The 27,430-nt window shown below is 39.0% G+C and overlaps 1 protein-coding gene across 1 annotated transcript in view; it reads right to left on the reverse strand.

Moving 5' to 3' along the window:
- LOC150076565 (uncharacterized) overlaps positions 1 to 11,606 on the reverse strand; it is a 308,265-nt gene extending 296,659 nt beyond the window's left edge. Inside the window, exon 1 of the mRNA XM_090387038.1 lies at positions 11,476 to 11,606. The gene's annotated coding sequence lies outside the window, so the exon portion shown is untranslated. The remainder of the gene's footprint in view (positions 1 to 11,475) is intronic.
- Positions 11,607 to 27,430: the final 15,824 nt, after the last annotated feature.

Genomic DNA, 27,430 nt, shown 5'->3' on the forward strand with positions numbered 1-27,430 from the left:
TAATGACAGTAACGACAATATGCTACTGCAACAGGATCTAGAAAAGTTAGGCAGATGGGCTGAAAGATGACAACTGAAGTTTAACACTGACGAATGCAAAGTACTGCATATGGGTAGCAGTAACCCCCCAAGTAACACACCAAATGTGTGGTACTACAATTAAGATAGTGGAAAATGAAAGACGTAGGAGTAATTGTGCAGTCAGATATGAAGTTCTCTGAGTAATGCAGACAGACTGCCAAACCAGCTCATGGGGTTTGTCAAAAATATACAGAAATTTTGCTAGGAGTGATAATCCCATTGTATAAGGCCCCATCTTTAGTACTGCATGTCTGGAGGTCACATTTTAGGAAGGATGTAGAACTGCTTGAATGAGTACAAAGAAGGACAATAAGGACAAAAGGGTGCTCTTACCAAGAAAGGCTTCAGTTCTGCAATTGCAACATCTGGAAATTAGATACCTATCAGGTGATCTGATTGGAGAAGGCCAAGGACATATTTAGCCACCTCCAAAATGAAGGCAAAGGACCAACAAACAGTTAGAGCCAGCTGTGGTTAGGTTCAAATGTTGCAGAAACCTATACAGCATAAAAATGACTGGTGAGGCAGTAAGTGGCGACTACCCAGCAAAACTTGAACTTCCTGAAATGCTCAATGCAACCATCAAGGATGGTAACTATTCTCCCTAGCTTGTCTTCAATGTGGATGATATAATAAAATAAACCCATAATATGTTGGTCATAATAAATTACAATATAAAGGAATGAATCTTCACTGAGACTATGCTATAATGACCAAACACAATGATGATTCAGTTAGTAGCCCTGTTTCTAGAAATGCATCCACACCGTTAAAATGGCATAAGAATGTACTTAGTTTTATTTTTTTTAATGTTATTATGGCAGCACCATGTTTCAATGGTACTTATAGCCATTGCTGCATCCCCTATATGAGAATGAGCCCATGTTTCTGACATCCCTATAACATTATTTTTAAGCAATACTTAAAATTCAAATTTATATACTATGCTCCTACTATCAGATTTATTATAGTTTTAACACCTCAGTTGCTCAAACTAAAATGTGTCTCATATGTAATAGAGAAATGTCCTTTTTTAAAAAAAAAGAAGTAAATAAGAAAATACAAATTATGCATTTCCCTCCTCAAATAGGTAGCTATCCAGTTGACTTTCGATACCTGCGAAGGCAACTTGTTCCAGCAAACAACTTGATGACTAAACCAAAACTTCTACAATCTACTCTAAACCTCTTCCCCTGTAATTTGAATTTATGGAATCCCCTATAACAGAGAAAAAAATAAATAAATTTTCACTGACCCCTGTCAGAACCTTATAAATCTCAATCACGTTACCTCTAAGATGCCTGGCTGCAAAGCTTCGTAGCCCACATAATCAAAGTCTTTCCTCATATAGTCACCCTTTTGCTGATCTTACCATGTGAGTTGCCCTTCATTGAGAAAAATAAGCCTTTTAAAGAAGCCCAATATCTTTTTTTCAGATAAGGTTTCCATACTCTGAAACAGTATTCCAAATGCAGTCTTACAATTGCCTTGTACAACAGGATTTTGACCTCCCTATCTCAACAGGATATTGTTTGGTAAATCATCGATAGGACCATGGGATTTCCTAGTGGCTGCACATTTACACTGCTCAGAAAAATTCATATCTGCCCTTACTGTAACTCCCAGATTCTTTTCTTTCTATGCTGATTTTAATTTGACACAACCAAGTGTATAAGTTATTTTCAGGTAGTTATTTCCCAACTGTATTTTGCTGCATTAAAACATAGCTGCCACTTTTCTGACCATTCTTGAAGCCTGTTCAAGTCATCCTTGAAGGAGTGCTGCTTGGCACTGATCATTAACAACTATCCCAATCTTTAAATTGTCTGTAAATTTTGACATTATGTCCTCTATCCCTTTGTCGATGTTGTTTATGAATTTCCGAAACAACTGTGGTCCAATAACCACAGTTGTAACCGATCCTTGCAGTACCCCACTTCTGATGTTACACCAATTTTATTATCACTTGTCAATTCACAACATTTAAAGCCATTGTCATAACTTCCAAACCATTAATGGGAAAATGAAAGTTTATTTTGGATCATCTGATTAAAATGCTTTAATTCAATGGCTGATTGATATGCTTGTATAATTATAACATATAAATTATATTAATTTTTTAATTATGAATTTAGTTTTAAATTTTTTCTTCTTTCATGCAATTTTTAATGCTGTTGTGTTGTTATAAGGGCTAGTGAAATAATAAGAAAAATAATAATGAAAAGTAAGGAAGAATGAACTAATAACAAGAAAACAGGCACTGAGAGAGAGGGTAAGAAGTGTGCATGTGTGCGTGCTGCTGTGGCTATAGTGCACATATTCATAGGAATGATAGAAAATAATTAAGAATGAAGCCAGTTCAATTTCATTCCAGTTAAAAAAACAGGAAAGTTCCTTAATATTTGCCTCCTCTCCAATGATATGATGTAATATCATTAGTTATCAGAGATTAGCCAGAGAATGAAGTACAGTACTGAAGTTCGACATACATAATGTAGACAGTCAATCAAAATAGGTTTGACTGTTAGATATTCTGAGCAGTAACACTGAGCAAGATCATCGCCTGTAGATGGAGGTGAGGCAGATGAGTATGTCCTATTCTTATCCATGTGAGTACCACTTCGTCCCACAACACAGTCGGATTGATCAAGTGTCAAAATTCTGGGTCCAGTTTCAACTGGAAAAGTTTATTATTCATTTAGTTAAGCCATTGCTATGACCACTATGCATGGCATGCTGCTTGAATTGTAATATTATACTCAGCACATTTAGGGCCAAGGGTCTGACTCTAAATGTGCTGGAATCCAGCAAAATTTCACTAGTTTCTAACGATCTTCAATTTGCAATAGCAAACTCCTGATTTGGCTTAAAACAGGGTTATTATTATTATTAGCCATATGGTGCAAGGAAGCATGAGGCTTATGCTGTACCAGCCAAAAACAAAAAAAAAAATTCCACATTACCCTGAGAGAGAGAGAGAAGTAGAAGGGAATCAATAAGAAAGCAGGAAAGAGAAGAATGATGATATCCACTTCAGGACCCTGGGTTTGCCAACCCGATACTCACCAGATGCGAGTCCTTATGATAGGGATTTTGAATTGCTGTAATTGAGCTGAGAGAGTCAGTGTAAACTAAATATTTCAGCTTGATAAAGAGCCAAATTATATAGAGGTAATTTTATTCCATTTAATTCTGCTGAAAAGTTGCTGTACTAAGGTGGAAGAGAAGCTGCCATGAGGCATATGATGTGAGAAAGCAAGCTTATACAGCATCAGCAAAAAAAAAAAAAAAAAACACCTTCCCATTTCACCCATCCAGTTACTCCAAATGTTTGTCTAGTTTAGCCTTAAATTTATTTAAGCTATCAACTTCCACAACAACAGATGGAAGTCTGTTCTAACAATCAACTACCGCTGGCTAAAGGCAAACTTCCGTACATTTATTCTACAATTGTCATTCCTCAATTTGAATCTATGCCTTCTTAATTTTTTAATCTGAGCAAGAGGAAGTATCCCTCAGCTTTGAGCCTGCTCAAACTATTCAAGGCCTTGTACACCTCAATCAGATCACCTTGCAGGTGCCTAGTCTCCAGTCACTGCAATTTGTAGAACATGAGCCTCTCTTGGTAAGAGGATCCCTTCATTCCCCTCACCAATCTTGTTGCCCTTCTCTGTACAATGTCAAGCAAATCTACATCCTTCCTAAAATGAGGCCCCCAAGACCTGTATACAGTACTCAAGGTGTGGCCTGACCATTGCCTTATACAAAGGGATACTCACATCCTTGTCTCTGCTAGGAGACAAGGAGGTGAGTATCCCTCCTTGTCTCCTATATATCACTGACAAAACTCCATGACCTGCTCTGGCAGCCCATTTGCACTCCTCAGAGAACTTCATATCTGCCTGCACAATTACACCCAGGTCTTTATCATTCTCCACCTCCCTGAGTGTAGTACCACACAGTTGGTACGTTTCTGTTGGGTTACTGCTACCCATATGCAGTACTTTGCATTTGTCAATGTTAAACTTTAGTTGCCACTTCTCAGCGCAACTGCCAAACTTTTTTATATCCTGTTGCGGTAGCATGCTGTCTTTAGCGACATTAACAACCCTGCCATCTTTGTATTATTAGCATTAGTAGAGGCATATGATGCAAGAAAGCAAGCTTATTCATCATCAGCCAAAAAAAAAAAAAAAAAAACACACTACTCCCATTTCACCCCTCCGTTCGTTCGAAATACCTGTCCAGTTGAGCCTTAAATTTGTTTAGGCTATCAACTTCAACAACAAGCGACGGAAGTCGGTTCCACCAACCAACCACCCACAGGCCAAAGGCAAATTTCCGCACATCTATCCGACATCCGTCTTTCCTCAATTTGAATTTATGCCCTCTGAGGTGATTATTTTGAGCAAGATGAAGAATCCCATTGGCATTGAGCATGCTCAAACCATTCAAAGCCTTATACACCTCTATCAGATCACCTCGCCGGTGCCTAGTCTCCAGACTGTAATTTGCAAAACTTAAGCCTTTCTTCGTAAGAGCAACCCTTTGTTCCATTCACTAATCTTGTTGCCCTTCTCTGTACCCGTTCCAGCAGCTCTACATCCTTCTTGAAATGAGGCCTCCAGACCTGTATACAGTACTCAAGATGTGGCCTAACCATTGCCTTATACAAGGGAATAATCACCTCCTTATCCCTGCTAGAAAAATTCCTGTATATCATTGACAAGACACCATGAGCTACTCTTGCAGCTCGTCTGCACTGCTCAGAGAACTTCATATCTGCCTGCACAATTACCCCCAGGTCCTTTTCATTCTCCACCACTGTCAGTGTAGTACTGCAGAGTTGATATGTTGCTCTGGGGTTACTGTTTCCCCATATGTAGTACTTTACATTTGTCAATGTTAAACTTCATTTGCCACCTCTCAGCCCATCTGTTCAACCTTTCCAGATCCTGTTGCAGCAGCATAGCGTCAGTAGTGTCCTTAACAATCCTGCCAACCTTTGTATCATCTGCAAACTTGGACATTAAACTTATCCCATCATCAATATCATTCATAAACACCGAAAACAACAACGGACCCAACACTGAACCCTGAGGAACTCCACTAATAACATTAGTCCACGTTGAGCAGTGTCCATTGATTACCACTCTCTGTCTTCTGCCACTCAACCATCCCCTTATCCATAGCAGCAATTTGCCTCCAATGCCACACTGCTCCAATTTGTGCAGCAGTCTTCCATGTCCAACAGTATCAAAAGCCTTTCTAAGATCCAAATATATAATATCAAAGTTATTCCCTGCATCCAGTTCTTTTGTGACTACATCATAGTATCCAATCAAATTGGTCAGGCAAGACCTACCCTTAACAAAACCATACTGCGTCTGAGCTATAACTGAATTCTTGTCTAGATGTCCTGCAGTGCTTCTTTAACCAGTGCCTCCATTAATTTACCTGGAACAGAAGTTAAACTAACAGGTCTATAATTACATGTGTCAGCCTTTGATCCTCCTTTGTGAATTGGGGTTACATTTGCACATCTCCAGTCTATGGGTACCTCCCCTGAGTCCAAAGAAGCTCTCATAATTATGGCTAGGGGGTTTGCTTACTTCCTTTGCTGCCTCCTTTAATATAACTGGATAGATCCCATCCACCCCAGGTGCCTTTTTAATGTTTATCCTCAACAATCTCTCCTCCACTTTCCTCTCAGATATTACAAAATCATCCAGCTCACTGCCAATGTTTACTTTACCTACACCATTCTCCTTCCTGAATAGCTCCTCATGCGTGAATGTAGATGCAAAATACTTGTTTAGATTGTTAGCCACCTGAGCAGGATCCTCAACTGTTGAACCATCAATATCCAGTGGACCAATCTGATTCATCCCTTTCCTTCTTGAGTTTAAATAGGTAAAGAACTCTTTTCTGCTTTTCTTTGCATCCTTTGCCAAGGATTTTTCGTAGTCTGCCTTTGCCTGCCTAATCTCCTTTATGACTTGGTTACAGACCAACTTATATCTATCATAGGCTTCCATGTCACCCATTAATTTGTATGTATCCCATGCATTTTTCTTCTCTGCCACATGTCTCATTAGTTCATCTGACAACCATTTAGGCCTAAACCTTGAACAATATTTCTTAGTTGGTATGTAAAGCCTGGTAGCCTCCAAGATTAGTTCCCATTTTGAGTTTGCTGTTGGTAACATCATCATCAGTTGGTCACACTGTATAGAATTTAAATACTGTCTCAGACCATCATAGTCGCCTTTACGAAAACAAAAACCCTTCTATCTGCAAGCTTAGACATTAAGCCTGATATACCTTCATTGATATCATTGATAAATACACAAAAGAATAATGGGCCCAGCACCGAACCAATGCGGGACTCAACTAATAACATTAGTCCATGTAGAGCAGTGTCCATTGATTACCACTCTGTCTTTTCCCACTCAACCATCTCTTTATCCATTGCAGCAACTTGCCCTCAATGCCATCCACTCCAATTTGTACAACAGTCTTCCAAGTGCAACGGTATCAAAAGCTTTCCTGAAATCCAAGTATATGATATCAAAATTATTTTTGCATCCACTTCCTTTGTGACTACATCGTAGATCCAATCAAATTGGTCAGACAACACTTCCTCTGAAAAAACCCATGTTGCTTCTGAACTATTATTGCAGTCTTGTCTAGGTGATCCTGTATTGCCTCTTTAACCAGTGACTCCATTATTTCCTAACTTCCCTAGCTGCTTCAATATAACTGGATAGATTCCATCCATCCCAGGTGCCTTTTTTTTTTTTTTATGTTTAACTTCAACAATTTCTCCTCCACTTTGCTCTCAGTTATTACAATCACTTAGTTCCCTGTTAGAGTAAGATAAACTTCTGGCATTCCCTTCCTTGAATAACTCATGTGTGAATGTAGATGCAAAATACTCTTTCAGTTTATCAGCTACTTGAGCAGGATCATCAATAGCATTAACATTAGCAGAGGCATTTGATGCAAGAAAGCAAGCTTATGCAGCATCAGCCAAAAAAAAAAATAATAATAATAATAAAAATAAATAAATAAATAAAAAATAACCACTTCCACTTCACCCCTCTGTTCGTTCGAAATACCTGTCCAGCTGAGCCTTAAACTTATTTAGGCTATCAACTTCCACGACAAGGGATGGAAGTCTGTTCCACCAACCAACTAACCCACCCGCTGGCTAAAGGCAAATTTCCTCACGTCTATTGTACATCTGTCTTTCATCAATTTGAATTTATGCCCTCTCAGGTGATTATTCTGAGCAAGAGGAAGATTCCCATCAGCATTGAGCATGCTCAAACCAGTCAAGGCTGTATACACCTCTAGGGATATAAAGGGATATACTATAAGATCACCTCGCTGGTGCCTAGTCTCCAGACACTGTAATTTGCAAAACTTAAGCCTTTCTTTGTAAGAGCACCCCTCTGTTCCATTCACCAATCTTGTTGCCCTTCTCTGTACCTGTTCCAGCATCTCTACATCCTTCTTGAAATGAGGCCTCCAGACCTGTATACAGTACTCAAGGTGTGGCCTGACCATTGCCTTATACAAGGGAATAATCACCTCCTTATCCCTGCTAGAAAAATTCCTGTATATCATTGACAAGACACCATGAGCTACTCTTGCAGCCCGTCTGTACTGCTCAGAAAACTTTATATCTGCCTGCACAATTACTCCCAGGTCCTTTTCATAAGTTGCTCTGGGGATACTGTTTCCCATATGTAGTACTTTACATTTGTCAATGTTAAACTTCATTTGCCACCTCTCAGCCCATCTGCTTAACCTTTCCAGATCCTGTTGCAGCAGCATAGTGTCCCTAACAACCCTGCCAACCTTTGTATCGTCTGTAAACTTGGACATTAAGCTTGATATACCATCATCAATATCATTTATAAATACAGAAAACAACAATGGACCCAACACTGAACCCTGAGGGACTCCACTAATAACATTAGTCCACGATGAGCAGTGTCCATTGATTACCACTCTCTGTCTTCTCCTCCTCAACCATCCCTTTATCCATAGCAGCAATTTGCCTCGAATGCCACACTGCTCCAATTTGTGCAGCAGTCTTCCATGTGCAACAGTATCAAAAGCCTTTCTAAGATCCAAATATATAATATCAAAGTTATTCCCTGCATCCAGTTCTTTTGTGACTGCATCATAGTATCCAATCAAATTGGTCAGGCAAGACTTTCCTTAACAAAACCATGCTGTGTCCGAGCTATAATTGAAGTCTTGTCTAGATGACCCTGTAGTGCTTCTTTAACCAGTGCCTCCATTAATTTACCTGGAACAGAAGTTAAACACACAGATCTATAATTACTTGTGTCAGCCTTTGATCCTCCTTTATGAATTGGGGTCACATTTGCACATCTCCCGTCTATGGGTACCTACCCGAGTCCAAAGAAGCTCTCATAATTATGGCTAGGGGTTTGCTTACTTCCTTTGCTGTCTCCTTTAATATAACTGGATAGATCCCATCCACCCCGGGTGCCTTTTTTATGTTTTTCCTCAACAGTTTCTCCTCCACTTTTCTCTCAGTTATTACAAAATCATCTAGCTCACTGCCAGAGTTTACTTGACCTCTGGCATTCCCCTTACTGAATAACTCTTCATGTGTGAATGTTGATGCAAAATACTCGTTCAGTTTGTTAGCTGTTCTGATAGCTTGTAGAAGTTCACAATATTAAAGAGGCTGGTAATATGGAAGGGATAGTGAGGTTCGAAAGTTGATGGGTCTCTGTTCTGTGGTGGTCTTAATTTTCTGGAATTTGAAGTGTAGGTTGAAGCAGCTGAGACTTGAGCAAACGTTGGCCCAAGGCAACCTTTGCTATATCCAGAGGAGAAGAGAGTTCTTGCTCACTGCACTAAAGAATTGGGGAAAGGATGGTAGGAAAACTTTCCAGAAAGCTGCTTAATTTTCTTCCATATTAATCTGGAGTCAGTGTTTCTATTGACAGTAGATGCCAACCGAGTCCAAGAATCTTCCTTGCCTTGTCTTCGAATGAGCTGCACTTTTGCCCTTAGCTTCTTGTAGTTATTAAAATTAACAGTGGTTAGAGAGCAATGAAATAAATTCCATGCTTTATTTTTTTTCTTTCTCAACTTTTGTGCACTCTTCATTCTACCAAGGCAAGAAGTGGCAGACTCAGAAAGGCAATACAGTCTAAGTTAAACAAACCAGCTAAGTTAGGGAAAAAACATTTGCACATAAAAGTGCAGTATACCTACTCTAGTCAAAGTGAAAACAAATTCCCCTCCTACGCCTGGTAAAATATTTACACTCCCAACATCCCATACACAAATACTTCATATAAATTTCCTTTTGCTTCTCCTCAGGAACACCCTTTTCAACTTTCACAGTCCACAGGGCAAACCTAATACATTCTGAAATTGATGTGCAGGAGGACAATGGGTATTTATTATTATTAGCCATATGGTGCAAGGAAGCCTGAGGCTTTTCCTGCAACAGCCGCCAAAAAGAAACTTTTGAGTTATCCTGAGAGAGAGAGAGAGAGAGAGAGAGAGAGAGAGAGAGAGAGAGAGAGAAGGGAATCATCAAGAAAGAGAAGAATGGTGCACTTTCATCATTCTTCACAGAATACTTAAAAGTACAATGATGTACTTTTAAGTACTCGATTAATAATAATAAAATATCGATTCTCTTCCTGTACATCAATTTCAGGATGAATCTTCTGAAAAGCAAAATCAGAAATTTGGATCCTAGGGAGAATGTAAATTTTGAATTGTGATTAGCTGAAATCAGCTAATAACATATTATCACTACTATATGTGAAGCAGCATAATTTTTTTATTCTATTTACTTCTGTAATGTGAAAATTTCTATGCCAAACATCAAAACTGATTTTTGTATAAATTATCTCTGTAATGTCATCATATATTAGATGCAACCCATAAAATTTATTGTCCGCTTCTACACCCACAACATAACTGGGTTCAGTTTACTACTGGAGACATGAGGCGTCAACTTAACTCTACCACCCTGGTTTTTAAACAGAGTTTGTGGGGAAGGGGAAATTAAAGTCATGACTTTTTTTTTTTTACATAACAGATTTTGTTTTTTTTTTTTTTTTTAGATTGCCATATTTTATAACTAGAAAATATTTTGTTTAATATTATTTACTAGAAAAATAACACATTATAATTTGCATCTAAGGCACAGATTTCAAATTTCTAGTTTAGTGCCTTATGAATACCACTTATGAGGTGAGCTCACACACAAGTGTATGTGTGTATGTGCATACTTAATAAGAGAATACTTAATATACTTAATAAGAAATAACTAATAACTAATCTAAGATGTTTTAACTTTTCCTACAATCATAAAGAAAATAAACTGTGCATTTTATATATATATATATATATATATATATATATATATATATATATATAAACACTATCTCATTCGCACAAAACGGAATGGATCCCTCTCTCTACTATTCTACTACTGGGAGAGATGACAATAAAACTTGGAGACTGGCAGGCTCAAGCCTAAAACAACGAGTCAAACTCGAAAAGCGTTAATTACTGTAAACCCACAATTCCAGAAAATATCTGGTCACATTCATCGTACATTATAACTAATAAAAAAAAAGTCTGCAACTGAATCCAGTTGGAGGTTATAACGGGGATGAACGAAGGATTTCTGACATGGATTTTAACAAATAAAAATAAAATAAAATCCGTATATAAAAATAATAGTACCCGCATCCCATCCAAGTTGATTACTGCTTACCTGGAGAGGCAAGTATGAATTTGACTTTTATATGTAGTATTTATAAAAGTACATACAAAAACAACTTTCCTGATCGGGTCACCATTAAACTTCATATTTGGTTTTAACAGAAAGAAATAACTAGTTTAAGATGTTTTAACTTTTCCTACAATCATAAAAAAAAATAAACTGTGCATTTTGAAAATCATCACCAAAAAATTTCTTATAAAATTTCGTATATGATCGGCATGAAAAATTTTTATTTAAAGAAAACAAATTAAATTCATTGCATAAACATGATTTCTAAGGAAGCACTGAAATGTTTCATATATATAATTCATTACCTTGTATTTGTTGAAACTGATCTCAGTATAGAAAATATTTGATTTATAAATACGAGGAAAAAGCGAAGGTACACAATGGTTCTTCCTCGATTATTAAAAACCACAAAGCAACAGAAAACGCTGCTTATTCAAAAACTTAATGAAAATAATATTTAAATATAACTATATGAATTATGCGCATACTATTCTCTCACTGTTTAATTTTTTAAACAAAGTAACAGGACAGAAATCGAGAAGGAATAGGCGAAAAAAAAACTTACTAAGATTATATGTACTTACAATCAGGGTGGTGCAGGAAAACAGCTGGCACAGCCTGCTGTCAGAAGCAAGCTTGGCACTGTGCCTCTCCACTCAAGCAACGCTTGGCCAAGTTTACAGCGAAGCGTCAGAATCTAAAAAAGTTTTTTTTTTTTTTTTTAATTTGCCTGTTAGCCTTTTTGGGCTTAAACCCTTCAGAATGCTTTTAAAATTCCAATTTACTCACATCATTTGTATGTACTGCCAATTTAACAACAGTCATATAAACAAACAAAGAAGGGATTTAAAATGTGCTATAATTACAACACACACACCATTAAAACACAGCTTTATACTGCCATCACAGTGCTAAGCAGTAGACTACGAAGAGATCTGCTAAATTGTCAGGATACTAAAGGTGGCGCTTCGGTATCGGAAAATACAATTTATTTATGAAATGGAGAATCCAATATTTGGGAGAATACTTAATAAAAAATATAATATAGGTTTGTCAAAAAGTGATTGAGCAAAACGAATGTTATATCCAAGGTCGCATTTACCGAGGTGCAATGGCGCAGCTGCTTCTGGAGCCCAAAATTAGCGGAATTCCGAAAACAATACATTACTGTTCCAAGATCCCGTAATTAGGTGTTCTAAAAATAAGTTCACCGGGGACTCCACATTGCTCAAATCTAGCATTGATCATATATCAGTTTGCACTGGTTCTGACAATCAGCCTGCAGCCGATATAGGTAATCTGCGACGATAGTCAAATTCTTACTTTAAGACTCTCTGCAGAAATTAAAGACACTATAAGCATTTCAGTAATCTAGAGTAACTAAACTTATCTGGATTTATTTTTTAAAACAATAAGCTTAGGCGAAAAACATTTTTAAATTGAACTAAAACTGAAAATTTATGCAACCATTTAAATGTAATGGAAATATCTACATGTCCCAATTCGGAATTTTTTTGCATCTTCTTGTTGATGCTATTATTCAGTTTTTTTTTTTTTTTTTTTTCTTACTTCTATATTGCCAAACATGCCACTCGTTTTATAAGGTTGATTTATTGATTAATTAATTTTTATGTATGTAATTTCGTGGCAAATGAGCTATTGGTGCCATGTACTAGTAAGTGTTAGCAGTCATAGAGGAGAAAATGTAGATAGAATAATGGTTAGATGCGGATTAATATAACTATTAATCCGCCTCTAACAAGCATGGGAAATATTTTCAGGAATCTCCACCTATATGGGGGGGGGGGGTGAGAGAGTGACTAGTGATCGCTGGTTGGTTGTTGTAGGGCTTTAGACGGATCAGAAACTAAGGCCATATTGTGTCATATATAATATCTGTAAATTATAAGTTTTGTTGTTGTTTGCTATTTGCTAAACGAGAAATCCAAATTTCCGGTACAAGAAATAATGCGATTCTTGCTTGAGACCGATTAACTTGGCCATGTTTTAAACAATACTCATAAACATTACTCGCGTTATTGACGGGATTCAGACTCAGGTGTTTTGCAACCAGCGTGGGAAGCGCGGTGATTATATCAACTGTGCTACTCACGATGGCTCATGAGTAGTAGTACTTTTAAGTATTTGCCGTTCGCTTAACTGCGAACAGCAAATACTTAAAAGTATGAAAAAAAACGAAAGACATTCCAAGCGAGTTGGAAAAATTCATAAAAGCAATTTTTAAATAATAGAATTAGGAAAAAAACGGTAAATTTTATTTGTATAAGTTTACTGTAGGAATACTTTTTTACTTTGTGTAGTTGTAATAGCCATTCTGGATTTAATATCGAATCCAGAAATATCGCCAAGTGAGTAGTTCTTTGCATCATGTAATACAATAGATCAACGCAATGACGACCTAATTGGCACAAGAAAAATTGTGCTAAATTGAAGTTTATTTTCCATGGCCATTATTATAAATGCAAAATCAGTTTCTGGAAATCCATTTCATATCTTAAAAGTACCAAAATGGAAGAATGAAACACGCTAAAGAGAAGGTTTCTCTTTACGAAAGAATATTTTTCTTTCTTAAAGAGAAACCTTCTTTACTACAAATCTTTAGCATCACAGGCATTTTTAATTGCTGAAATGACTTTTAAACTACACACGAAATCGGGATCATCTGCATCGAAAACCGATTTGAAACCCTTGAACGCCTCAAAAATATTTAAATTACAAATGCCGAGGAAGAGGGTTTGGTAGTAACCTCTTCTTCAGCGACCCATTATTTTTCCATTTCTAAAAGATCTTTATTTGTGAATCCCTGAGCAGAAAAAAAATCAACAATTTTATCATCTTCGGGATACACTCCGAGATCCAGTCAATCTACCATCTCGACTATCGTTTCAGTGATTTTGTCTACACAATCCTGAAAGTTCTGAATTGTGGTAGGATTTTAGGAGAATCGTTAACTAAGGCCATATTCCTCCGTGTATATTGTCTGTAAATTGCGCGTGTTCTGAGATCGATTTTGGAAGCTCTGAAAACTACTGGGCAAACTGTCCGAGCTTGTTCAGGGTTTTTTGAAAATTCCTGTGGTTGGATTCAGTGACTGCATTCCAAGCATATTAATGCTTTTTAAGAACATTAAATAATTTCCAGTACTTTTGTCGATCCTATTTCTTTGTCTTGTTTTGTTTTATTTTATTTTACCCTGTCTTGTTTTATTAGTTTGTCAAAAGCGACAAGGAAATGCAGTCACGTTGGGGGGATGGGTCATGAAAACAATTTTGGTATTCCGATTCCCATATTCAAGAATTACGATCCGGCCTGCAGCATAATCTAATTTGAGTAGTTTAAATGGATTGGCTGGTTGGTTTATTGGTCGACTGGCAGCTGAGGCCAAAATTAAATGTTTGGTAACCTCTAGACTGGTTACCATATTAAATAACAAAATAAAAACAAAATATATATCAAAAATATAAATTCAGATATGTGTATATACATTAAACGGTAAAAATTAAAAACGTCAGACATTGTCTCTATCATCTAATATCTCTCTCTGGGTGTAAAAAGTTCAGCCAGACTACTAAAAGCCATAAAAGATAAGTGCTGTACATTTGTAATGTGTTAAAATAGTTTTTCAGTTTTGTATATGCATCCACCCTCAGCAGAAAAGTGTGTCAGATGAGTATTCAATGCGAAACCTAATAATAATAACGTCCTCTCTTTGGACTCTGGGCATTACTTAATTACAGATTTAATCTGGGTTAGTTTATTTGTAGCCTATCTATGCCAAGGGAGTATAATATAGTTATGCGTAAGTTTTTTGTAATCGGTAAATGGGCCTGACAGCAACAGTTATTCAAGGAATTTGCAGATTTGAAATTCGATATTATCGTTTCCAAATTGATAATACCCTTGAATAACTGGCATCTAGCAGAGGTTGAGATCTAGAAGAAGTTATCAAATAAACTTCTGCTGATTCCGAGATAGAACTGGTTGAGATTTATACCGCACTATTGATAAAGCCTGCAACACGCTTAACAAAACAGTGTACAGCACATATTTGTATTATTATTATTATTATTAGCTGTATGGTGCAAGGAAGCTTGAGACTTATACTGCACCAGCCAAAAAAAAAAAAAAAAGTTACCGAGAGAGAGAGAGAGAGAGAGAGAAGGGAATCACCAAGAAAGAGAAGAATGATGATATCTGCAGCTAAGGACCCTGGGTGTGCCAAGTCCATACTCACCAGATGTGAGCCCCCAGGATTAAATATCTTTAGAAATGGCCAACTTTTATATCATCCAGGGCCAGTTACACTGCATGTACAAGGGGTTTCCGAAAAGTAAGGTAACATTTTTTCTCTCGATGATGTTTAATAATACGAAGTTGAAATTACACCAAAAAAATATGTGAACATGCACTACCTCTCCACAAAGTCTCCAGTTTTATTGATGCACTTGTCCCAACGATGGATCAGTTTATCACTACCCACCAGTACTGAAGAAGTCCATGTCCACACGCAATAACCAACATCGCACCGCCTGATGAACTTCCTCTTCCGTGGTGAAATGCTTTCCTGAAAGATGTTTTTTCAGAGGCCCGAACAAATGGAAGTCTGAAGGTGCTAAGTCTGGGCTGTAGTGGGGGAGGATGTGTGGCAAATTTTCGCAAACATTACGGCGCAACCACTCACGAGTGGTGTCGGCAGTGTGTGGAGTTGCACTGTCGTGCAACAAAATCATGCCGCTTGTCAGGAGTCCTGGTCGTTTGCGTCGAATGTTGGCTTTCAGTTTTTCCAACGTTGCACAATAAAGCTGTGCATTGATTGTTCCTCCCTTCGGCAAGAAATCCACCAACGGAACGCCTTAGCGATCCCAGAACACTATGGCTATGACTTTTCGGACACTGGGAATAGTTTTGAATTTTTTGCGCACCGAAGATTGTGGATATTTCCAGGTCATGGAGTCTTGTTTGCTCTCCGGGGTAAAGTGATGAACCTACATTTCGTCTGCTGTGACTATGCAAGCAAGAAAATCCTCCCCTTCGTCGCTGTATTGCAACAGGTTCTCCAGACACATCCCCATATGTTTTGCTTTGTCCTCCACTGACAACTGGCGGGACACCCAGCGGCAGCACTTTTCGAAAGCCAAGGACATCGTGAACAGTCAACTTAATCACGTTCACTATTTGTACAATTTCACGCAGTTTCACTCGCCTGCAAGAACGATGCCCTTAATGCGCGAAATGTTGTCTTCTGTCTTGCTCGATGAAGGCCTACCCGCCCGATGTCGATCTTCAATGTCAACATGGCCAGCTTTAAATTCATTGCACCAAAAACACACGTGCATCTTTGTCATCACATTTTCGCCATACACAGCAACCAGTTCACAGGGAACGTCATTTGGTGAAGACCCTTTTGCTTGCAAAAAGCGAACAACTTCACGAACACCTGTTTTGGACCACACTCGCACGGTAACCGCCATTTTGTAACTAGAATTTGCTGTGAGGCGACAGTACCGCAACACTACATTGGCAGTCATTTTGAATGTTATTAGAGGATCTATCTGTCCACCGCGTTTCATGTCGTTCCCTTTCACCATTATTAAGAAAAAAATGTGTTACCTTACTTTTCGGAAACCCCTCGTAAATCTGCATTATATATTCTTCATTCTCTTGCATTCTGTTTGGATACATTTTGTGAAGGACAGGCTCATTCTGCATATGATTGTGACTTCCAGCCATGTTACAGACTCTCAAGAAGTCAGAATATTGTGTGCGAAGTTCTACAAAAAGTTGCTGGTAGGCAGTCGGTGATGTGGCAGCGTTTTCCCAGATCTTAGGTAAGAAGTAAGTTAAAAGCTAAGCATGTCACTGTGGAATGAATTGTCTTGTGACTGGAAAACGTTGCACCGTCACGTTTACAGCCACTGTACCTGAATACCAAAGGGTTGTCTGGCAGTCTGATGAGTATTTTCTCCATGGCTCAAAAATAAATGTCCACATGCTTCAGTCGGGCACAGATGTCAATTTACAAGTGTAAAGCAAAGATAACTTAGGTTGGAGAGAGAGAGAGAGAGAGATGGCGCTCATTTCCTTCAACATAAAGACTAGAATGCTACAGTGGCAGTGCAGATGGCGAACTGGATCTAACCAACGAATTGCACTATTATTAGTGTTCGCAAATGATGCAAGGAAGCAGGTTTGCACAACATCAACCAAAAAAAAAAACACTTCCATATCACTGTCCATCACCTCTAACAATGGGTCTAGTTCTTAAATTCGTTCAAACTAACCACTTTCACAACAACAGATGGAAACCAGTTGCAAGTAGTAACTACCCTCTGGATGAAAGCAAATTTTTCTATCCATAACGATCAATTTAAATTTACGCCCGCCTGTGTGTGTGGGCAAGAGGAAGTATGTCATCAGCACTTAGCTAACTCATTATAGTTATAAACATCACAAATCAGATATCCTTGCAGACGCCTAGTTTCTGGACGTTGAAATTAAATAAAAAAGAAAAAAACATTTGTCCTCTTCAGTAATCTTGTTGCTCTTCTCTGCACTTGGCCCAACACATTCACATCCTGAAATCAGACTTCCAGACCAGTATACAGCTCTCAAATGTAATCTAACCATCGCCTTATACAACAGGATAATCAAATCACATTCTTATCTCTGCTGGCAAAATTCCTATATATTATTGAAAAATACCTCATGAGCTGCCCTAGCAGCCCATCTGAATTCCTTAGGAACTAAATGTATGACAGAATGATTACCCAATCATTATCTTTAAAATATGAATAAAACTGCGAACAGAGGCATAGCGAGGATTTTACGCACCTACGGCCAAATATCAGAAATGATCAAATAATTCATTAAATTCTTAATTTTTTTTATCATTTAATTTTAATATCGGCCTTTCATTTCCAAACAGTCGATCTTATCTGTCGATGGTGGCAACGTATTCCAATCACATATTCGAAGTCTCATCTGGTATGCGTGACCTTTTACCAGCAAGTTAATCATATCAATGATTATCATTCCAATGATTAACAACTTTCTCGCTAAAACAAACTTACCTACAGTCCATAGCACAAAATTTGAAGTTATGCCTCTTGAAGCAAGCACTATTAACAGAGCCATAACTAAGTATTCTTTCAACTTCATAAATAAAAAATCTCAATCTCTCTCTCTCTCTCTCTCTCGTCGCCAATTAATAAACATAAACCAAACAATACATAAGTAATAAAATACGCAAAATGCGTGAAGCACACACTTAATGACATTTAAAATAAAACATACACACAAACTATTTTCACAATCTTTACCTGCAGTGTCTATTGCTGAGGACATTATCATCTTTACGCTTTTATTATTCTTATATGTATGCTTGGTACCTGTCTCTTGACACCGACTTTTAGAGTTTGTCTTTTGTAAAATACTGTACTGTCGCTGGCATTGGGTCTCAGTGCGGGATCTAACTATTTTTTAAACTACTTCTTTCTTCCGTCATATTTTTTGAGTCTGAAAGTTTGAAGTAGTCTGTGCGTGTGCAGGTACCACTACTCCTAGTACAGGATAATACAAATGTCTTTCTTCTTGGACGTTCAGTACTTGGTTAAGCTCAGTTGTGGCCCGCTTCATTGTGGCATTGACGATTTCTAGGATGCACCTTACCTGTGCTTGCTGTTTCCTGGTAACAAAGTGGCAAGAAACAAACTAAACAACATAACGCAAACACTTCTGACCTTTCTACAGAATTCTGTAACATTACAGTGTACAATGGAGGGTTGCCTTAGCGTTTGGTTCGGAGACCTCATACATATCTATAGACAGTGCATATTACAAGGGCATATCAACAAGTAATGCACATTACTCATGCACAAGCGCTTGAATAAGGAAGAGGAGGAATTTATGATGTATACTTGATGTGCTACCAATTACCCATTAACAGGATTAATATATATATTTTTTTTGTTGTTTCTAGATCTAAAGATAGAGATGGACAATATAACAGCCGTTTCTGGCAATGGGGTAATGGAATTCCTGTTTAAATCGGGTGATCAGTTGGCCACATCTATGGGGACTAGACAATTAATTGATGTCTGGTGATGGCTCCAACGGTTTTGGGAAGGTAATTCCGACATCAACGAAAAATTAAAAGCCAGAAGACCAGCGGATGTCCTAAACAGTGAAAACGAAAAACTCATTGACCAGCTCGTTCGAAATAACAGGTGCATTACCACCAGACAAGATGGACGCTGCGAAAATGTCAAAGGGAAGTATTTTCACAATCATCAACGGACTGGGGTACAGAAAAATCTGTTCCTGGTGGGGTCTAATTCTGTTTACATGAGTGATGATGGCTGCGAAGAAAGATCTCTGTAGATCTTCTGCAGAGGTTTGATGCTAGCAGTCCTGAGTTCTTTAAAATGGTTGTCACATGTGCTGAAACACGGCTCTTTCATTATGACCCACAAATCAAACGATAATCAATGAAATGTGCAAACCCGACATCATCTGTAAACAAAAAGCCAAAACTTATGGCCATATTCTTCCGCGATCAAAATGGCATCATTTTAATCTTGGCAAGTGGAACAAAGAAAGATATTGTTTGTCTCTGGAAAAGTCTAATCCAGCTCTGAAAACCAAAAGATCTGAACTGAATCAGCAGGACACGAAGTTTCATTAGGATAATGCAAGGCCGCACACAGCATAGATGACACTATTAAAGATAGACCAGCCAGAATTGAGCATAATGTCTCAGCCCACCCTATAGCCCTGCCCTTGCATCCCAAAGCTTTTTTGTGTGTGTGTGTGTGTGTGTGTGTGTGTGTGTGTGTGTGTGTGTGTGTGTGTGTGTGTGTGTTATTATTGTTGTTATTGGGTCTTAGGAGCATCGGCGACTAAGGCATGTTGCCCCGTAAATATTGTCTGTAAATTTCGTGTGTTCTGAGGTCGATTTTCTGTTTGCTGAACGAAAATCTCGAGTTTCTGGGAGAAAGAACCATGCTAACCTCGTCTGAAACCGACTACCTCAGTCACGTTTTGAAAAAATACTCAAATTCCTCCAGTCATCGACGGGATTCTTTTCCACCTGGTGTGGTGAGGACGGCGATCCTGCCCACTGTGCTACTCACGAGGACTTTGTTTTGTGTACTGAAGGCGTGGTAAAATGTTTGAGAGCGATATTGAACTCATTTCTGACATGAAACATTGGTGTAAACGTCAGTTCCATGATTTTTACCAAAGTGCATTCACTGCCTGAAGAAAACACAGCGAGTGTGCGGTTTCTTATATTGAGTGATATTTTTACAAAGTTAAAAGATTGCATTTTATGTATATAAAGTATCGTTAACAATATCTCAGATAATAAAGATTTTGCAGTTTATAGAGCGTTACTTATTAACCCGCCCTTGTATACCACTTTTAAATCAAACAAAACATTTATGTGCCTGGTTGTGATGTGCGGTTTATTAATATTCAAAAAAATTACCTTCATTCATATTACTACCCCAGCCTTTTTGAACTTCAGTCTTATCCCCTCTAAGATAATTGATTAAGCTATGTAGCTCCAGATATTCCAAGTCTAGGTCTCATCTGCTGTGCGTGACCATCTTCCAGACTCATAGGAAATATTACTGATTTTTGGACCCTGTCATGAAGCTGGTCATTTTTTAGATGTTTCTGACCAGTGAATCACCCTGGCGTAGATAATGTAACATCATCGACCAGACACTAATGTTTTTTTTTAGGAGTATCGGCGACTAGGGCTATATTGCTCCGCATCTATTGTCTGTAAATTACATGTGTTCTGTGGTCGATTTTCTGTTTCCTGAACGAAAAACTCGAGTTTCCGATAGGTAAAACCATGCAACCTTCGCCTGAGACCGACTCATCCACGTTGTGAAAAAGGTCCATTAAAATTCCTCATGTCATTCGCGAAAACACTCGAACTCAAGTGTTTTCCACTCGGTGTGAGGACAGCAATTCTTCCAAATATGCTATCCATGAGGGCACCAGACACTGCGGACCTTCCTAACCACATGTCTGTACTCCATACAGAATTACATGTCTGCATGCATAATCAACAAAACCCTTTCTTTCTGGATGCATATGAGGTAGAGTTTCTACACTCAATTAACGAAAAACTACAAAACTTTTGGAATTGGCGCAAAGAGATAATAAAACGTGCCATATGAAACGTACGTTGTTACATGGTATAATCGGAAATTCCTTGGTATTGGATTAATATTACGCTTCCTGGGGATTCTTAATCCAATCTAGTCATGGGGAAGTCAGGTGATCTTTTCGATTTTCAGAAAGGTTTATTATTGGAGAATGTTTAAGAGGAACCACAGCTGAGAAAAATGAAATCACTCCTGTGTCGAAAGAAGCCGCCTCGAGCAAAAAAAAAAAAAAAATAAATAAATAAATAAAATAAATAATAATATCTCTCATACTACGGACACCTGAGAACAAACTTATCTGCCCATCTTTAACACGTCCATAAATTTCCTATATTCTGTGGTTAATTTGCCCGTTTTTCTAAACGAAAAACCCAAGTTTCCAGTAGGTAGATCTTGCTATCAGGCCTGAGACTGACTAACTCAGCCGTGAAAATAGTCTATAAAAGTCCTCGCGTCACTGTCGGGATTCAAGTTGTTTACATCACTGTGTTACCCGCTCGGACTAACCATCTTGAAGCATGTTTACTGATTGTAGTGTTTTTCGGATATACTTTTATAATACCTGATGATCAATGGAACAGTTAGAGAAGTGCTACAAGTTGAGTAAGTTATTTTTAGTTTTGCTTGTGGGATGAACTTAGTTGTGTCCGTTCTTCTACTCTGCGTTATCGGCTACGTGTCTAACCACGCGGTCGCCATAGCGATAATTTAGGGGAGGTGGCTGTCTTTTTTGCTAGCTCGCCACAACTAAGTTCAATTTGACTGGGTGGGGATTCTCCCTGTGTAATTTTCGTTGCACTTCAAGATATTGTGCTTACTTCCGCCAATGAAGTGCTGTTCTGGAGTAATAGTATTCTCAAAAGAACAAAGATTCTGATGGCCACCATATTGCAAAGGTCAGTGTTGTTACTGCTGTGTCACGTGGTTCGAAAATAAACTTAGTGCCGCTACGAGAGCAAACCAAACTGATCGGAGGGTACGCGCTACCACCTCAGTGTACTGTCTCCCTTTTCCTTTGTGCTACATTAAACGTGCTTTTATTTTTCCCCGCCAAGCTTGCTTTTTTTTTTTTTTTTTTTTTATTTATTCGTTGAAAATATTCAACGCTCTCCCTAAAACAGAGAATTATTCTCCTGGACCGCCGCCAAGGTAAGCAACATGACAGAACAAATCGTGTAACTCCGTAGTTGTGTTATTGAAGGACGCCGATCGGGAACCTTTGGACGAGGAACGTATAAAAGGGAATCACTGCTACCGCAAAGAAAAAAACAAAACAGGCCTGTTTTTGAAATCACTCCTTCTAAGGAAGAAATAATGGAACAGCAGGTGGATGACTGTCCAAGAAGAAGAGACTGACCAGCTTAATGACAATCATGGTGATGGCCCCTTGGGGCCTGTGGCCTTTTAGCAAGCCCCCATAAAATAAAGCCACAGAATCCAGAAGAATATAAGGAGCAAAATCAACTAGATGAGGATGGAATGGAAGAAGATGCTGTTGCCAAGGGCCCAGGGCTCCACCTCCAAGAAGCAATCTAAAATAAAAGATTGCCATGAAATTCCAGAAGACAAGGTTCCTCAAAGTAAAACTAGGGGCAGATCAGGATATTGGAACGGACCACCTTCCCAACTTCAGTATTAGGGAAACTCCAAGTCTTGACTTAATACCTATTCTTCGCCTCCGAGTTGAATTTTGTTTGTACAGCAAAAAGATCAGACAAAGGAAGTCGCTCGTTAGATTATTCGCACCTGGGGAGCTATGGAAAAGTTCCTGTACCAACTTCTCCTGGATAATGAACAATGAAAGCCAATGTTTGCAGCTGTCATTAGAAAAGTGCCTAGCACAGACACAGCTTCAGAAGAGCCCCAGGTTGAGATCACAAAGAATGGAGCATCAACAAGCCATACCATGCGTAGGATTCCCTATTCTCCTGCATAAACACAGCCACAGCCCCCAACCAGTAAAGGTCTCAAACATGTTATACTGAAGGCAGATGAAGGTACCGCTCTAAAGAGCAGTGAGGAAGTTCTGAAATCTCTTTGCCAGCAACTTAACATCAGAGTAAAGAAAATGAAAATCGAAAAATTTAGAGACGTGGCATCATTGTCGAGGCAGCTTCCAAGGAAGATGTAAACCAAATCTCAACAGTGTGAAAGCCTGGAAGACATGGGCCTGAGGGCCAAGATCCCCAAGTTACGAGGAGCCAGCATCCTCATTTATAACGTTGATGCCTCGCTTTCCAGTGCGGAGCTAGTCTCCGAGATAATCACTAGAAATCTCTGTGGCTTCCTAAAGTCTGAGGAAGCAGAACGCCAGGTCAGAGTGCAGTACTCCACAAAGACAAAGGCAAAAAACTAGCCTTAACTGGTCTCCTCATCTGTAAGAAGAAGTCTACTTAATCAAATAAGAATATTCTTTGGGTAGCCCTCGTGCCGCTTCCGTGATTTTGTGCCCATCACCAAGTGTTATAACTGCCTTGGATATGGCCCTGGGCACACATCCTCCAGATGCATCAGAGTATGCATCTGGAGGATGTGCGCATCACAGTATGCAGACACTGTGATAAGGAGGGTCACATGTTCAGAGATTGGCCAAATAAGAATCTTCCAGGAAAATGTGGTAACTGTAAATATGTCAACCGACTTCATGAATATTGGCGCATGTCCTGTCCATCAACCTGCAGAAAAGAATTTCAAATTCAACACCTATTATAGGCATAACTTTAATAGTACTGTAATCAATTTAGGCTTCAGTTTGCATAGATTAACGCCCACAAATCAACAACCGTAGCTAATCAATTGCGCAAAATACTTCAAAAAAGGAAAACCGATATTCTTCTCCTCCAAAAGCCATACTGTTCACTGGGCAGAATACCTGGAAATCCCTAGCCTAGAGAAAAGTTCAGACTTCTGGGGGTGACTGCTTTGGCCAGCATACACCTCGCCTTGATGACACCCTCCAAGGTCCAAGATATATCTGACTAGTTCGTTCATGAATATCTAACGACCAGTGATCACAGTTTAATCATCTATGAGATATTCACCAATCATGCCATCCCCGTCGGAACGACATGGCTCGATATGCCACCAGATTTGCAAGATGGGAGCTATTCGGCGACACTGTCTGGCAAATCCTCCAAGGGCAATCACCAGAAGGTTAGCTGACCATGACAGAAACCCAGAAAGCAGAGTTGATCACCCAACTCCTGACTAAAGCCTCGGATGCATCTATAAAACCAAGGAAACGCTATCAAAAAAAGGGTGCCTTTGTGGACAAAAGAACTGTTTACTTTGAGATCTGACCTAAGAGCTGCAAGAAAGGAATATCAAAGGATGCGTAGAGCAGGCCGTCAGCAGCAGGCAGAGTCTATTTGAAAACTACAAAACAGTCGGACAAAGATATTGCAATACCATTTACCACCAGAATCAGAACACCTGGAGGCACCTTGTCCAAACTAAAGGAAGGAGAAATCGATGGGCATTAGTAGAGGCATATGATGCAAGAAAGCAAGCTTATGCAGCATAAGCAAAAAAAAAAAAAAAAAAAAAAAAAAAAAACACTTCCTCTTCACCCCTCCGTTCGTTCGAAATACCTGTCCAGCTGAGCCTTAAATTTATTTAGGATATCAACTTCCACAAAACAAGGGATGGAAGTCTGTTCCACCAACCAACTACCCGCTGGCTAAAGGCAAATTTCCACATATACAAATCCTACATCTGTCTTTCTCCAAGCTGAATTTTTGCCCTCTCAGGTGATCATTCTGAGCAAGAGGAAGAATCCCATCGGCATTGAGCATGATCAAACCATTCAAGGTTTTATGCACCTCTATCAGATCACCTCGCCGGTGCCTAGTCTCCAGACACTTTAATTTGCAAAATTTAAGCCTTTCTTCGTAAGAGCAACCCTTTGTTCCATTCACTAATCATGTTTCCCTTCTCTGTACTCGTTCCAGCAGCTCTACATCCTTCTTGAAATGAGGCCTCCAGACCTGTTTACAGATATAGTTCACAAGATCACCAGACAGAAGCTTCGCACTCCGGATTTAATAGATTCCATAACAGAACAGGGCATTCTGAAAACTACCTCCTGGTTGGACACTATGGGAAAGATCATATTATCGTACAGGGTAACCTAGACAACAATTCTAACCAACAATGCCTCATAATTGCATAAAACCTTCTACATGTTTCCATGGGTAGGGAGGAAGAATTTATGCAACAGGAGGTCTCCAGTGATATCCAAAAATCAAGAGTGGCAAAGCTCCTGGACTTGACCGGATCGAAGATGAAACAATTCAACGGCTTTGGTTGCTTGCTCCCAACTTATTTCAAGATCTGTTTAATACCCACCTTCGCGAAGATACCTTCCCTGTTCGCTGGAAGCAAGGAAACCTTAGCTTAATACCAAAATATTCCTCTTTTCCCAACCGATTGCTCTCCTATCCAATCTGGGCAAGATCCTAGAGAACTTTCTCCTAGCCAGGCTATTACCTATCTATGAAAAGAAGGGATTTAGTTCCCCTTATAAATATGGATTAAAACCAATATGCTCTACTATATACTGGAGGGTGTGGAGATACCCTCCAGTATATGCTCCTGTCCCCAGCCAGTCTCAGAAAACATCTAAGGATATCAATCGAACTGCAAATCCACTCCTAGAAGATGTCATTTCCTCTAGGCGACGGCGGACAGCTCTCATCGGAAGACAGGGGAATCTATCTGCCTCTAATCACACAGGCAGACGTCGACATCCTCCTCCTGTTGTGGGAACAGCCACCAACTCTACAATCAATGCAATTCCCAGAACGAAAAGTTCGACCAAGAGTATTTTGTCTCGAGACTCGAACCCCAACTCTGCGATAGAGAAGTAGAGCAGCACATCAGAACGCAGCTACAGATAGGAACAAAGGCAATAAAAATGATTTCTAAACACGAGTCGTACAGCTCTTTCTACATTCAGTGCCATCAAACAAACTTTGATGAATTACTGAAGGACCACTGTTGGCTTGTGGGAACTATCATTCGGCCTTTCTATGGACGACCTCCTGTTCCTGGCCCTAGTTACCAGCTAGTGACTTAGCTATCGAAACAAGTGAGCATTAATGACAATCCGTGCGGTTTTCAGATATTCAGGAATCTCTACAGGATATAACGTCTCAAATGATTCATCTGTCTCTTCAGCCTACCAGAATTTGAATGACACTAACTGTTGTGAAAACATCTTTCTACCCTGTCACTTGCCAACAATTAAGCCAAACAACTTAGGCCTTACTGCAGCTTCAAAAGATGCAATCACTGTATTCTATATGAACACACGCAGTCTTGTAAAACAATGATGAAATCCTCGCTCAACTGACATCATGGAATCTTCATTTAGACCTGATGGTTTTTACTGAGACCTGGTTCTCTCCTGAGATTTCAATCCAAATTCCAGACTACTCTTTTTCAAAGTTGCAGAGGTGATTCAAAAGGTGGTGGAGTTGCTATTTATTTTCATACTCGTTTGCGATGCTCTGCCTTTCCTATCTCAAATCTCCCTGATTTGATTTTGATTTGATTTTATTGGCGCAAAAACAACTAAGGTTATACTGCGCCAGGAAACCTCAAATCTCCCTGATCAAGCTTGTGAACTCACTTTTACCCGCATTGCCTCTTTGGTGATCGGGTGTCTATACCGACCTCCCTCAGCTTTAGTTAACAGCTTCCTTGCAACTCTTGACAACACTGTCATTTTACAAGTCAAATCCCTAAGCCTTATACTGATTGGTGACTTCAATATTAACATTCTACAAAGCTCTTCCTCTCAGGTGCAAGTCCTCCTAGATGTTATAACTTCAAATGGTTTCTCTGTTCTTACTGATGAAGATATCCCGACTAGAATGGGAGAGTCCCACAATTGCCTTCTTGCCTTCGCAACTTGGGAATGCTCTCTCTCACGTATGCAATACTTGATACAACTATTTCGGATCAACGTCAATATTAACATTCTTCAAAGCTCTTCCTCTCAGGTGCAAGTCCTCCTAGATGTTATTACTTCAAATGGGTTCTCTGTTCTTACTGATGAAGATATCCCGACTAGAATGGGAGAGTCCCACAATTGCCTTCTTGCCTTCGCAACTTGGGAATGCTCTCTCTCACGTATGCAATACTTGATACAACTATTTCGGATCAACGTCCCATCTTAATGGTAATAGAAAATGAAATAAATGAAGCAGAGATCATGCACACTTTCAAATCTGTCACTACAGGTGATCCTGAAATTGCAAATAACTGCTTTTTTAAGCATATCCTAAATAGCTATGTAAAATACGTGTCATATCAGGAGCTAGGGAATAAAAAG

This window comes from Mastigoproctus giganteus, chromosome 13 (assembly GCF_048544385.1).
Source record: "Mastigoproctus giganteus isolate SK-2022 chromosome 13, ASM4854438v1, whole genome shotgun sequence".
Taxonomy (NCBI): Eukaryota; Metazoa; Arthropoda; class Arachnida; order Uropygi; family Thelyphonidae; genus Mastigoproctus; species Mastigoproctus giganteus.